This window comes from Protopterus annectens, chromosome 9.part0 (assembly GCF_019279795.1).
Source record: "Protopterus annectens isolate FY-2018-M chromosome 9.part0, PAN1.0, whole genome shotgun sequence".
Taxonomy (NCBI): Eukaryota; Metazoa; Chordata; order Ceratodontiformes; family Protopteridae; genus Protopterus; species Protopterus annectens.
In genome coordinates, this window is record NC_056743.1 from 1,617,331,910 (window position 1) to 1,617,347,557 (window position 15,648).

At 40.7% G+C, this 15,648-nt stretch overlaps 1 protein-coding gene across 2 annotated transcripts in view; it reads right to left on the reverse strand.

Annotated features, from left to right (window-relative positions):
* Positions 1 to 15,648, reverse strand: part of LOC122812213 — a 363,229-nt gene that overhangs the window by 24,898 nt on the left and 322,683 nt on the right. The gene's annotated exons all lie outside the window — the stretch shown is intronic.

Below are 15,648 nucleotides of genomic sequence, written 5' to 3' on the forward strand. Positions count from 1 at the left end.
TAAGCAATTAACATTACATGAGACTTCATCAGACTACAAATATAATTAAGACTCTACACATTTTACATATTGCTACCAATAAGCACAAATTCCTCCCCACCCTAATTTATTCACTTTTGCACCTTCCCTATTTTGTCCATCTCTGTCGTTATCATTTCCAGTAATTCTTCACTTTATCTTACATTTATAATTTGACTACAGACTGTAGCTCACTCATTGTAGAATGTCTAAAGCAAGGAAGCTGCTATCCTCCTGCTTTGCATATTGGAACTCCTTGATTTTTGTTTATACATGCTCCCCATTCCATTCAAAAGCCATATCAACCATTTGCAGCCCTTTCTAATAAGAGGGGGGTTAGTGGATGGGCCTCATCACATAAGGCATTATCTTCTGGTTAATCACTGACATCCTGTCACCTAGTTTGACTGGCACTTTCCTACATCTACTCAAGATCTAATTTCTCTGATATCCCATCACTATTCAGTTTCATAATTTCATGGATGTCCATCCCACCCGTAACCAAATATTTTAGGAAACTATGTATAACAGCCCTTCCCATTTCCTATATTCCCCTGGCATTTCCAGTCATCAATGATTTCTGTCTTTTTATGTAAACCTCACTGAGGGTCTTCATTACCATGAATATAAATCATTTGTGGAGAATGGATAATACTGTAGGACAAAAGCAACGCCACAGATACAAACGCTGTTTAAACTGCACCACACTTACAATGACATGTACAAAACAGGGTATTTGTTTTTCAGTTGACTATTACGCTGAATACTTGATCATCCTTTTTTGCAACAATTTGTGTTTGACTTTCAGTTCTTTGCATTTTTTGTTTGACTTTTAGTTCCTTGTATTTTAACAGTAGCAGGGTTGTGACTGAAATCATGCCACTTACCCAAATAACGTAAAACAAATAAAAGTGACACTCATATGTATATGTATATGTATATGGTCAGCCTCATATATATCCGTGTATGTGTGGGTGTGTGTTTATACAAATTAAAGTATTTAAAATATATGGATTTATGTAAATTTATCTAACAGTCATTTTATCTAATCGCAACATAGACAAGTAATTTTATTAACAAGTTATTTGATCTCAAATATTTCAAAAAGAGAAAATACACAAAAAGAACTGTTTTGCATAGATACTACACTTGATCTTAGCCAGGGAAGGTTCCCCTCCTTATTTAAATATATTAAGTTCATGGTTTCATAACTATGGACAAAGTGAAATATGGACAGCAATGATTCACTGTGTGCATGGTGTTCTCCTTTCTTTGTTGTACAAGCATATAGTTAATACATTTAAGTAAGGGGAGGGGGGTGGCATGTAGGAGGCATTCCCCTGCAAAAACATTTCATTTTGGTGCATTTTCACTTTCTGAAATATGTTAGCGTAAAATACTTGTTGATAAAATAATTTTTCGATAAAATTTGGTTGATATATTTAGTTAAAATGATTGTTAGATAAATTTGACAAAAGAAAACCTTTAAAACCAAAACTTTGAAATGGCTGCAGAAAAGTGGAACAAATAATACTTTCTGTTCTTATCTTTCTTTTCTTGTTTTCAATATTCAAACATCCACCACAGCGTGTTGCTTTGATAACTAGAATAATTTATTTAAGCGATACCAACTCCAGAGAAAGATTGGTTAATTTAAAACAACAAATGTTAAACGCTTTTCGTTTTCAACAATATGAAAACTTTTCAAATAGCTTTTTACTCCACCCCTTCCATCTATTTATACCATTCATGATGTCACATAACATTTAAAAATACAAAAACAGCTTGAATCAAGTCAAACTTTTAAATTTTAAGCTGTAAATTTTCAAAATTAAAATTAAAACTTGACAGTACATTCATTAATACTCCAAGACCATCAAGCCTTTAACATCATACATTCCTACTATGTAGTCTCTACAGTTTAGTCTCAATACTTATGTAAACATGTTTACACCATTCCATAATTGCATTTTACTCTGCCAATGTTTGTATATATATATATATATATATATATATATATATATATATATATACATTTAATTAATTAAATTAATTAATTTAATTTGATAAGACAGAGCCTTATGTAGGTAAAATATTTTTTAAAGAAAGGTACAATATATGTATATTTTTTAATGAAACGTAATATAACATGGTTTAAAACAATAGAAGTAAAGGTGCCCGATAGAAGGTATTTTAACAAAGCATACATGTATATATATATATATATATATATATATATATATATATATATATATATATATCTATATACAGAGAGAGAGAGACACACACACACATAGATACACATATATATGTGTGTATATACACACACATATATATGCGTGTATACACACACACACACACACACACACACACACACACACACACACACACACACACACACACACACACACAAGTCCACTTCAAAATATCCATGAAACAAAACATCAGGCATTAAATATTAATCTTAATGGATTGAAACTCAATATATATTTTTTTCTTGGGATAGCCTTCTGCATCCACTGCTAACTATGTATACCAACTCTGAGTTTGCACTACACTGGGGAAAGGGGCAAATTCCCACTTCCTCATGACATGACTTCCCATGAAGTAATGCAGGTATTGTGCAATTAATTGATTATTTGATCATGTCTGGTGGTATTACAGATGTTCAATAGTATGATCCTTTTACTATTTATCTATCTATCTATCTATCTATCTATCTATCTATCTATCTATCTATCTATACACACAGACGCGTACAAGAATAAGCCAGACAGCACAGATTATTAAGATATAAGCCCCCTGCTATAAAGCACGCTTTAGCGTGCTTTAGCGCGATTTACCGCGGAGTTGCCACAGGAGCACACAAGAGCAGCGGTGGTTAATCAAGGTTAAACTATTCGGGCTACCTAAAGTCCACTCTTCATTTTTTCCCTTAGAACAGCTCTTCTGAACTGTACTGCTAATCTAACCAGCCTATTCTCTAACTAAAAAGTTCAGCTCTACTTGATTCCTAAGTAGACTATTCTCTATCTGTAAAGCCTAGCACTTGCTCCTAAAGTACTTTTTACTCTGATATAGCACTTTTTATTATACATAGTACCCCACCGGCCAAAAAACAGCACATCCCCCGAAGTCTTTTTCAAACTCATCTACATAAAGTTTTTGTCTATTCCTTCTAGCATGGCGAGGGATCAGTTGCTAGTGTCCTCTCCTGCTCAGCTGGTGAATCTGGGAATATTGAGGCAATGTTACAATTGACTCATGTACACTGACAACCCTCTCCTTCTCCCACAAAACACAAATACATGCGAGAGATGCAAATATATAGCCAAACTGGAGGCTGAGCTCTCTCAACATAGGACTGGCAAGACCAGACAGGAGGAGAAGGTAACCACACACACCACAAACCCAGTCTCACATAGCACTATCACAACTTCAAATCATACACATAAACACAAAAAGACATACTCGGAGGCTCTGATCAAAAATCTACCAAAACAGCAGAGGCCACCAAAGCAGACACCCAAACAACTGCCTCCACAGGGCACAGCACATGCAACACATAGACCACAGAGTCAGTGTGCCAAGCAGTCACAGCCCTTAAGGCCAAACACAATGTCAGACACACTCGTTATAGGTGACTCCATAGTCAGACACACTGACGTCCCGCTCACCAGATTGAGTAAGGAGAAGGTCACAGTAAGCTGCCTATCGGGCGCTAGAATCCGCCACATAATGCAAGCACTCAGGTCACTCAACTGCAGGTACAAGTATGACTCAGTCATTGTCCATGCTGGTGTGAACGACCTGAGACGTACCTCCCTGGACTACATGAAAAGAGACATAGAGGAGCTCTCTGATTATGTAGCCCAGGCAGGTATGACCCTGACCTTGAGCAGTATCCTACCTTCACCAAGAATGATGCCACAATACGAAGACAAGATGATCAGCTTTAATAATTGGCTTAAACTATGGTGTCATTCAAAGGGGATCAATGTCTGTCTGCCTGGGATGACATGCTGGACAAGCCACGCTGCTTAAGGGATGGCTTGCACCTGTCACCCTGGGCTTCGGATTTGGCAAAGGCTCTTGCCACCCCATTGTGCCTTTTTAGGCAGGGCTCAAATTCTAAACCTACCACCCTAGAACACAAAAAGGAAAAAAACTAAGGGTAATGCTGCTCAATGCCAGAAGTCTCAACCTCAAGATGCACGCAGCCCTTCTCAGTATGGAGAACATCGATGTCTGTGCTGTGACTGAAACCTGGTTCAAGGCTCCTGAGAGCACCGCGGCACTATCAGGTTTTACCTCATATCATGCGTTCCGGCCCCAAAATCCGGACAACACCAAGAAAGGAGGGGGGTGTCCATATTCATCAAGGACACCCTCACCTCAAGGTTGGTGGCAACGCACTATGCATCGGAAACCATCCAGGTGCAATTAACCGTAGGCAAGACTGCACTGCAGTTTGTAGCCTGTTACAGGCCACCCTCTCAAACTCAGGAACCTCACACAGCTTTCCTGAAAACACTGGAGGGATAAATATATCTCCAAACACCATCATACTGGGTGATTTCAACTATCCAAATATAGACTGGGATCACTACTCAAGCCCCAACACTCTAGCCCAAAGGTTCCTAGAGTTCATAAACTCAAATGCCATGGAACAACTAGTCACCATCCCCACAAGAGGAGAAAACATACTAGATCTCATCATCACAAACATGGGGTCACAATGTTCAACACCAGAAGTATACCCATCATTGGTGAGATCAGATCATAAACTAATCTCACTGGAAGTCCACATCCCCCCCCCCCCCCCAAAAAAAAAGACCACAGTGAAGAACTTCTCAAAAGCCGACTTCACAATCCTAAAGACTGGTGTGGTCTCTTTCAAGGCCCCCGAGCCAGCGGAAACCATTACTCAAACCGCTGAATCATTTACAAATGCCTTCTACCAGCACCTCCAGGACTGCATGGACCAGGCAATCCCAAACAAAACAAAGACTCTTTGTACCAAAGGCAAGCGTCCAGTCTGGTGGACCCCAGCCATAAACAAGCTTTACAACAAAAGGAAGAAGCTACTACAAGATAGAGCAAAATCCGTAAAAGGGAAGACACCCCTGATCATTATAAGTAAAAAACTGAGATCTCTCATAAAAGCATCCAAGGCAAATTTTGAGAGAAAAATTGCTAAGGACTCAAAAGACAATCATAAGGCCTTTTTTAGCTATGTTAGAAACCTGGGAGGAAACTCCCAGATATGCTCAGAATTAGTTCAAAATGATGCATAATCACTGAACCTACAGACATTGCCAACATACTGGCTGACAGGTTCAGTGCAAATTCTCCCCCCCCCCAAGGAGAGATATCTATACCAGAGGATTGTAGTCCCCCAAACATCTCAAATGCTCAGGTGAGAACTGCTCTCTCCAAGGTGAAAAACACAGCATCCATGGGACCAGATGGTGTCCCCGGTTGTGTGCTCCACGAACTCAATGAGGAATTAAACCCGCAGCTAGGGCAGCTGTTTAATCTTAGCCTCACCTCAGGATACGTACCCAAGGAGTGGCGTACGGCAACGGTGGTCCCACTTCATAAAGGAGGTGCCTCCACTGACCCCGGAAACTTCCGTCCCATCAGCTTGACAAGCCTGGTCTGCAAAGCTATGGAGAGGATCATAATGGAACTCATAAATAAAGACATGGGGACTTGCAGACTTTGGATCCAACTCAATTTGGCTTTGTCAAGGGCAGATCATGCCTTTTAAACTTGGTTGACTTCTTCGAAACAGTCACCAAGGCCATTGACGAGGGCAAGGCAGTCCACACAGCCTACCTTGACCTGGCAAAGGCTTTCGACACAATACCCCACTCGGGTATCATTGAAAAACTCACCAGTTTAAATGTAAACCCATACGTCACTAGATGGGTTGCAAACTGGTTAAGCGACAGAACCCACAGGGTCAGAGTTGCTGGCGCCATGTCAGACTCCAAGCCTGTCACAAGTGGTGTCCCACAGGGCTCAGTCCTGGGCCCACTTTTGTTCGGCATCTACTTTTCAGAAGTACAAGCAAACACAGGAGGATTATGGCTGACAAAGTTTGCAGATGACTGCAAACTTGGCACCATAGTTGAAAACCCATCTGACAGAGACATCCTTCAGAAGGGTCTCATAGAAATGGATAACTGGTGCCAGAACCATGGCCTAAAGTTAAACGCCAAGAAATGCATAGTCATACCCTTCGGGAAAAACAAGGTTACCCCTAGTTACCATATAGGTGGCAATCCACTAAGCACAGAAGAGGTTATCAGGGATCTGGGGACCCAGGTTGACAGTAACCTTTCGTTTGACACTCATGTTGCCAAAGTAGTTAGGAAGACCTTCTACATTGCCCACCTGATCATGAAGGGATTCACATCTAGATCAAGGGAGGTCATCGTTCCCCTGTACTCATCACTCATCAGACCAATGATTGAGTACAATGCCCCATTCGGAATGTATCTGACCCGACACCTGCAGCAATTGGAAAGGCCCCAAAAGTTCCTCACCAAAAGGATAAAGGGTCTCAAAAATATGTCTTATGCTGCCTGACTGAAGGAACTCCATCTCTATTCAGTCGCTTACCGTCTGCTCAGAAGTGACCTGTGCCTGACATGCAAGGCCATGTCCAACCCGGAATTAATGAACATGCTTCACCTCAAAAAATCTAAATCCATCAGAACTACAAGGGCAAGAGACTTAAACCTTAACACGGTTATTAATAGGACGTGCTGGAGGGACAGATTCATCACCCAGAGACTCCCTATGCTGTGGAACAAAATCCCGGTACATGTGAGGCAGAGCACCTCGCTGGCCTTGTTCAAGAGAAATCTTGACCAATGGATGGGAGATCGCAGGTATACCCCAGGGATAACCTCGGTGTCACTGCTTGACAGAGGCACAGCAAAATAATGGGCATAGTATCCTTCAAACTAAAGGGGTGGCGAAAGCCACAAAACTCTGGGCTAGGCTTATAAATGCCCTAGGGCAGATAGCCTAGTATCAACCTATGAACCTATGAACCTATAAGCTGTTAACAAGCTGCTTCTTGTACTCATGTGTTCAAATTCATCAGCCTTCATTTGCCAGCTCTCTGACTCTGACCCAACGACTTAGACAGTGCTTTAGGGCAAATGTGAGAATAGGCTAGGCTCCTCAATGTTCTCCTTGACCACATGCCTACTAACTACCTATGAACCTACTAACGTCTTCCTGACCAATGCTAGGATCTTTGAGATACACCCACCCACACACACATTGGTAGTAAATTTAAGCTGTAACACACAGAGTTACTTGGTCTTTTGTCTTAGGAATAGACATTAGTAAAGCAACAACTCCATGTTACTGGAAACCTGCATTAGCCAGGGTCTTACCTCGTGAGCTAAAAACGTATAAGATTCTACAAGTATACCATTAATTCTTTTCTACTTCAGAGACCAATGTTGTCACATTTCTTTTTAAGTAATATTCCTGCCTAAGTCAGATGAGATGGAATAAATGAGTCCAGAAACCGTTAATGGGTTGCACGGTGTTACCAAGGTGTAACTGGTTTATTTTCTTAAAATGTTCATAGACAACCCACACTGAGTCTTTCTCCTTAATATACAAATTGTTCAAGGGTGGATAAGTTCAGCAAAGTGGGGCTTGGCTCCTGTGTAGTGTAGTGTGAATCTATACAGTACCAGTTTTGGGGACTTGTCCCTCTTTGTCATGAGAATGGATTTATAGCCTGCAACACAAGCAGCATTTTTGGTCGTTTATAAATCTTCTTGAAGTGCGGCAACTCCAAATCTACCTACTTGTTGGTAAACATCTATTGCTGACATCTTAATGTCTGTAGTGCAGTTTTTCCTCCTACTTTGTAGCTGCTCTTCATCACTTTTTTATATTCTTATAGTTTCATAGTTTTATAGTTTAGTACTAGGCTATCTGCCCTGGGGCATTTGTAAGCCTAGCCCTAGTGATGTGGCTTTTGCCACCCCATGTAGTGGTACTAAAGTGTACAGAATACATTTAGAATACTGTGCCTTTGTCTAGTAGTGACACATTGAAGACCCCCTTACTTGTTGAAATTAGTTTATTGTGCCTCTGTCTAGTAGTGACACAGGGATGACCCCCAGGGTAAACCTACGATCTCCCATCCACTCGTCAAGATTTCTCTTGAAGAGAGTCAGTGAGGGGCTCTACCTAACATGAACTGGGATTCTGTTCCAGAGTGTGGGAAGCCTCTGAGTTATGAATCTGTCCCTCCAACATGTTCTATTCATATTTGTGCTGAGGTTTAAATCTTTAGCTCTCGTGGTTCTAATGGATCTGGATTTTTTGAGGTGGAGCATGTCCATCAATTCCTGGTTGGACATGGCCTTGTATGTCAGGCACAGATCACCTCTGAGCAGGCGGTATGCTACTGAATAGAGCTGGAGTTTCTTTAGCCTGGCAGCATATGACATATGTTGGAGACCCTTGATCCTCTTGGTGAGGTACTTCTGGGGTCTCTCCAGCTGTTGTAAGTGTCGGGTGAGGTACATACCAAATGGGGCATTGTACTCAATCATGGGCCTGATAAAGGAGGAGTATAGGGGTACAATGACCTCCTTTGATCTGGATGTGAACCCCTTCATGATAACGTGGGCAAGGTAGAAAGTCTTTCTAACCACTTTGGCAACGTAGGTGTCAAATGAGAGGTCACTATCGACTTGGGTCCCCAGGTCTCTGATTACTTTTTCCGTACTCAGTGGGTTACTGTCTATGTGATAATTTGTGGGTACTTTGTTTTTCCCAAAGAGGATGACTATACATTTCTTGGCATTCAGTTTAAGGCCATGATTCCGGCACCAGTTGTCCGTTTTGGTGAGGCCTTTCTGTAGGATGTATGTGTCAGCTGGTGTATCGACTATGGCGCCTAGTTTGCATTCATCTGCGAACTTTGTCAGCCACAACCCTCCCATGTTTGCTTTCACATCTGAGAAGTAAATGCCGAACAAGAGGGGTCCCAGGACAGAGCCCTGTGGGACACCACTTGTGACTGGCTTTGAGTCTGACATGGCTCCCGCAATTTTGACTTTATGGGTTCTGTTCTTTAGCCAGTTTGCAACCCATCTTGTGACATGGATTTACATTTAAGCTGTTTAGCTTGTCTATGATGCCTGAGTGGGGTATTGTGTCGAAGGCTTTAGCCAAGTCCAGGTAGGCTGTATGGACTGCTTTGCCCTCATCAATGGCTCTAGTGACTGTTTCAAAAAAGTCAACCAGGTTCAAAAGGCAGGATGTGCCCTTTACAAAGCCGAACTGGGTGGGATCAAGTGTCTGTAGGTCCCCAATGTCGTTGTTTATGAGTTCCATAATGATTCTTTCCATAGCTTTGCAGACCTGGCTGGTTAAGCTTATGGGACGGTAGTTCCCAGGGCCTGTAGCAGAGCCTCCTTTGTGGAGTGGGACAACTGTTGCTGTACGCCAATGTTCAGGTACATATCCTGTAGTAAGGCTAAGGTTAAATAGCATTTTTATATACGGGTTTAGCTCCTCTTGGAGTTCACGTATCACGCAGTCGGGGATACCATCAGGTCCCATTGATGCTGTGTTTTTTGCTTTGCTGAGGGCGGATCTCACCTGGACATCTGAGATGACAGGGAGGTTACATTCAGCTGGGATAAGTATTTCTTCTTTTGGGGGTGAGGGAGGGGAGAAGTTTGCACTGAACCTGTCTGCCAGAATGTTGGCAATATCTGTGGGTTCAGTAAATTTCTTGTCGTTGTGTACTAACTCTGAGCATATCTGAGGGTTTCCGCCTAGGTTTCTAACATAACTGAAGAATGCCTTGTGGTTATCTTTAGTGTCCTTGGTGATTTTTCTCTCAAAGTTGGCCTTGGATGTTTTTATGAGAGAACGTAGCTTTCTACTAGTGCTGATCAGAGATGCCTTCCCTTTATGGGATTTTGCTCTGTCTTGCATTAGCTTCCTTCTTTTGTTATACAATTTGTTTATGGCTGGGGTCCACCAGACAGGACGCTTTCCCTTGGTGGAGAGGGTCTTGGTTTTATTTGGGATTGCACGATCCATGCATTCTTGGAGATGTCCGTAGAAATCATTTGTGTAGGATTCAGCATTGTGGGATGTGGTTTCCATTGGCCCAGTGGGCTTAAATGATATCATCTCGGTCTTAAGAAGTGTAAAGTCGGCTTTTGAGAAGTTTTTCACTGTAGTCTTTTGTGCTGGGAGTGGAGGTGGAATATGTATATCCAGGGTGATAAGTTTGTGGTCAGATCTCACTAGTGAGGGGAATACTTCCGGTGTGGAGCATTTTGTCCCCATGTTTGTGATGATCACGTCTAGTATATTATCCCCCCTTGTGGGAGAGGTGACTAGCTGTTCCATTGCATTTGAGTTTATGAATTCCAGAAACTTTTGGGCTAGGGTGTTAGGGCTAGAATAGTACACCCAGTCTATGTTAGGGTAGTTGAAGTCTCCCAATATGATGGTATTTGGTGAGACATTCATATCTTCCAATGTCTTCAGGAAGGCTGAATGGGGTTCTTGAGATTGGGAGGGTGGTCTGTAACATGCAACCAGTTGTATAGCAATTTTGCCTACGGTTAATTGCACCTGAATGGTCTCCGATGCTTCATGAGTTGCCACTAACCCGGAGGTGTGGACATCCTTGATGAATATGGACACTCCCCCTCCCTTTGTGGTTCGGCCCGGGTTTTGGGGCCGAAAAGCATGATACGAGGTAAAGCATGGTAGTGCTGGGGTGCTCTCAGGAGCCTTGAACCAGGTCTCAGTTACTGCGCAGACATCGATGTTCTCCATACCAAGGAGTGCTTCGAGAGCCTGCATCTTGAGATTTAGACTTCTGGCATTGAGCAGCATTACCCTTAATTTTTTTCCATTTTTGTTTTCTAAGGAGGTGGGTTCGTCTTTTGAGCCTTGCCTAAAAAAGGCACTATGAGGGTGGCAAGAGCCTTAGCCAATATCCGGAAGCCCAGTGGTGACAGGTGCAAGCCGTCCCTTGCGAAGCCTTTTGCATCCCACCGATCTCCTACTTATACCCTCATCTCTCTTTTGTATTACCTTCCGCCATAAATAAATTCTGCTTTATCTCATTCATTTATCACCTGTTTATGTGCCAGTTATGCTGCCAGTCTCCAAGGTCCATTTTTTATTGGAGTTCCTTAATAGCAGGTATAGACTTTGTACATATGTAACAGTCTGGCATCCCCATCTAAGCCTCTACACTGACTCAGCCCATTGGTACTGAATCTTGAATTTGACGTTAGTGCTGGCAGTCCAGAGTCATAAGCCATTTCCCTTACTGGCAATGTGGGTTGCCACAGGAGGAGAAAGATGACTTGTGAACTACCATAGATAAATGTAGAAGTGGCTGTACTTTGTGTCTTCTGTCCCTACCCTCTTATATGCTGGCATCTCCTTTTATTGGTCACTGCATACATTGAAACATGGGCTGGCAGAGTTTCTACTCTCGGCTGTAAGGCAGCATTGCCTACCAAAGCTTCCAGTATGCCTGACCATCATTCTAATCTCTGGTCACCAGTGGAATGGCAGATAGCAGCAGAGCTGGATCCAACACTTGGTAACCTATGCAGTTGCCTAGGGCCTGCTAATGCAGGATATAATCATGGAGAATTGCTTGCTATGCCAGATGAAAGAGAGACAGCCTTGCTACCATTCCTTGGCTGGATGGACGGGATGAGCAACATGGACTAGAGGTGTGTGCATGCATGCATGTATGTGTGCGTGTACGTGTGTAATGCTCCAGGTAGGCATAGCAGGTTAGTTAATTTATTCAGGCCCAAAACCTGTACCTTGATTACTCGAGACTAGAGACTGAATCCTCTATAGCAACTAACAAACTGTCATCAACAAGTGCATTTTCAGGGACTATTAAGTTTCAGTGCATTTTCAAAGAATGATGAGTTCTTGGACATTTTCAAGGAATGTTGAGTTTCAAGGGAAGAGTAGTTTACTGTTGCTCATGCTAAAGCAGTTTTCAATATGTAGCTGTTTTGTTTAGTAAATGGCTATCAATGTTTGTGCTATAAAACTTGAAAGCAGTGTTAGTAGCACAACAGGCAGTATACTTGCCATTGATGAAGAAGGTTGTGGGTTCTACTCCCATACTGTGGAGACTGAGTGCTGATACTGTAGCGTCCCTTAAGGGGGGTGGGGTGCTGTACTGCTGAGTCTGTCCTCCTTTGAATGAGATACCTAGTAACTATGAACCTGTTGGCAGTTTGACACTGTTCTCTAATGTAATATTTCCAGCTTACCATTTTTTTAACTGTAACATGGGAACTTTATTCATCGAGGGGAGCAGGCACTGAATTTCTACATGAAACACTGAAATGTAAAGCTGTTTGCCAGCAGCAACCTATTCATTAATGATAGATGTCTTGTGGAATTATTCAGTCGACTTTTACTTCTGCAAAGATTGTGTATATTGACTGATGCTGGTAGATTGTAATGACAGAAGTTTGAGTGGCCTATTTTGGTTGAAATGGTCTGTAACGGGTAGTTTTATCATTACTGGTTCATATGTTTTGTTTCATTGCTTACTAGAAAAAGTGTTCAAAACTACAAATTTAAAACACTCTCTAACAAGTGGTGCTGTGTTATACAAGGAATATAATTTAATACAATCATGATGATGCATCAAAGAACACATGCATATATGCATATTCCAAAAAAATGCGTGCAAGGGGCCTATAGTTTGAAAACAGCCCAAAGGTAAACTGACACTGGCCTGATGCCGTTTCTTTGAATTTGGGTTTAAATATCTTTTAATGAATGTGAGTTTTGTGCAAAATCAAATATTTGCCATTTTAAGTAATAGTGATCTCAGTGGTAATTGAAATGTGGAGGCATGTCCCAAATAAAAGACTAATTTTCAACAAATGATCATTCTCAGTCTTATGCTAACAATATCGATCATCTGCTTTTAGTGTGCAATGTTGGCTTTTTGTAGGGTACCCATGGAAAATAGGTACATCATATGTGTTGACCATTAACAATGTTTCCATTAAAATTAACTGTTGTCATAATCATCTGTTTGACTCCATTGAAACTTGAGAAATAAGCAATCAAAAAAGTGTGAAATCTATATAGGAATATTTAGATCTTTCCATGTTCACTACCATATAATTTCTATAGGAAGAAATGTTGCCATCCTTCTTAAAGGCAAAGAGCTACATGGTTGATTTGAGTTCCTATTAGAACGATTAAAATGCATTTTGTCAAATGCATTTTCGTCGACACATGTAGAGTGAACAGTCAAAACAGCGAAGCGGCTGTTCAGAGAATTATTTCCCTGGGAAAGAAGTCGCTTGACTACTTCGTTGCTTTGCCATGTTCTGCAGTGTAGTGTGGTCCCTTGTCCGGTATAGCTCCCTGAGCATGAATGCGCAACAGTTACTGACATTAGGGTTAGGGTGCAGGTTAAGGTAAGTGCATATGTTTTAAAATGTTTACTGTTTTTTTTTCATTAGATGTCTGGTTGGGTTACGTGCATATGTGTATTTAGTTGGTTACTGGTTTTGGGGGGGTATAATTAGGGTTACGGTATATGTGTATGTATTTGGAAGTGTTTAATGTTTTTTTTTTCTTTTGGCGGTTGGAACAGCGATTTCTTTCTCTAGGAAAGAAATCGCTGTTCTGTGGTTTCAACATTTTCAGCTTTTGCTGAAAATGTGTAGATGAAACGTCGTTCGCTGTTTTCAGCGTTCGATGTTTCAATATAGACCCGTTGATTTATCTTCTAAAGAGGAAGGCAAATACAATAATTCTGTTAAGAAAATGTTTACTCATTAAAGAAAGATCAGGGTTAAAATGCACATTGCCCTCCTTTTGATTCGGTTTAGATTTCAAATTTCAAGATATATTGAGGAATTTCCAAAACAAACTTAAGAAATATTTCTGACAGTTTGCTTATCAAAGCATATGTCATAACAACTCATTTCTCATTATTAAAACCTCTCAGATTTTTGTTGTTGGACTCAATGGTGATCATGAAAGATTGTAGCATTTTATGTCAACCTTTTCATTCAATTATGTGCTCTGTGTGCATCTTTTTTTCTAGGCTACAGAGAAAGGATAATTGTTCAGTTTTATATAAAGTTTTCTATTTCAGAAACAGAAATAAACATGTTTTCTACATTTTTGTTTCATTATCTATTGTGCCATTTTATACCTTTTTTTAATTTCTCCAAATCTTTTGGGTTTCTAATACCATGACAGGAATGGACCCCATTCCTACATCAAAGTACAATTAAAGTTTATGAAATTAGTATTGTTTCACTTTTTGATGTCAGCCAAAAGTGCTCTCCACAGCACTCACAGTGTACCCAGTAATGACTCCTGCAGTTCATATGGAGTTACATGTATTGCTAGCATATCTAAATACAATTGTAGACTCTTTTTGTATAAGACCTGTTGCTCCTACTACTATTGGAACTATCTGGGTATCTTTCTTCCACATTGCTCTCATTTCTGCTTGCAAATCCTGATATATTATAACTTTGTGTCTCTCTGTATGCAGGACACCATAGTCACTGGGTGTGGCGATTTCAATGATCAATGCTACTTTTGTCTTCCTTTCTTGGATCACTATATCCATTTTTCTAACATCTGTCTTTTGCACTGTTGGTAATGGATGATCCCATGTGATGTAGACTTCATCATTTTCTATGATACTTTGTGGTTCATGTTTCCAGTGTTTGTCTGCACTTCATTACCATAAATTTTGCACAATCCCCAGTGCAACAGTCTCGCCACATAATTATGCTTGTCACTATACAGTTTTTCTGCCATTAGTCTATCACAACCAGCAATGAGGTGTGCAACTGTTTCTAATTCTGTTTTGCAAACCTACATTTGTCCATTTCTTCCACACGTTCAATGGACTTTGTAAACCAATTTGTACATAGCCGACTATCTTGTGCCACCAATGTTAACCTTTCATATTTTGGTTTAAATTTACCTCTCTTTAACCATTCCTGCATTCGTTCCTGATCAACATGAAGTTCTTCCAGAAGTTTTCTATACTTGCAACTATATTTATGCATATTCCACATTTCTTGCCTTTTTATCTGGTCCTTCACCTTATATTCTTTTTTTGGTTTTTGGCGCATTCAGTTGTTGCCTGATTTTTATCAAAGTCTGGTTTGATTTCTGTTCCAGCTTGACACTGATATGCTTCTGCTAGATTAAGCAGAGCTGTCATCTTAGATTTATTCTCCTCATGTTTCAAAACTTTCACTACGTTTGGGTCTTGTGAGGTCAGCAGATATGTGTGGAGTCCCACAATTGCAGATCTGTATGTATAATCAATTTCAAGGAGGCCCATCCCTCCTTCAGAACAGGGAATATATAATTTTGTCATTTTATACCTTTGCAGTACGTGATATGTTAACCGAGATATGAACCAGGGTATATAGATCTGAATTGTACAGTCCCTGTCCAGTTTCTATGTGGTAATAGGTTAGCAGATTAACTTTGCTTTAGTAATAGGAGACACCAAGAAATTAAACATCACTTAATATGCTTAGCAGAAAAAAATAAATAAATCTAAAA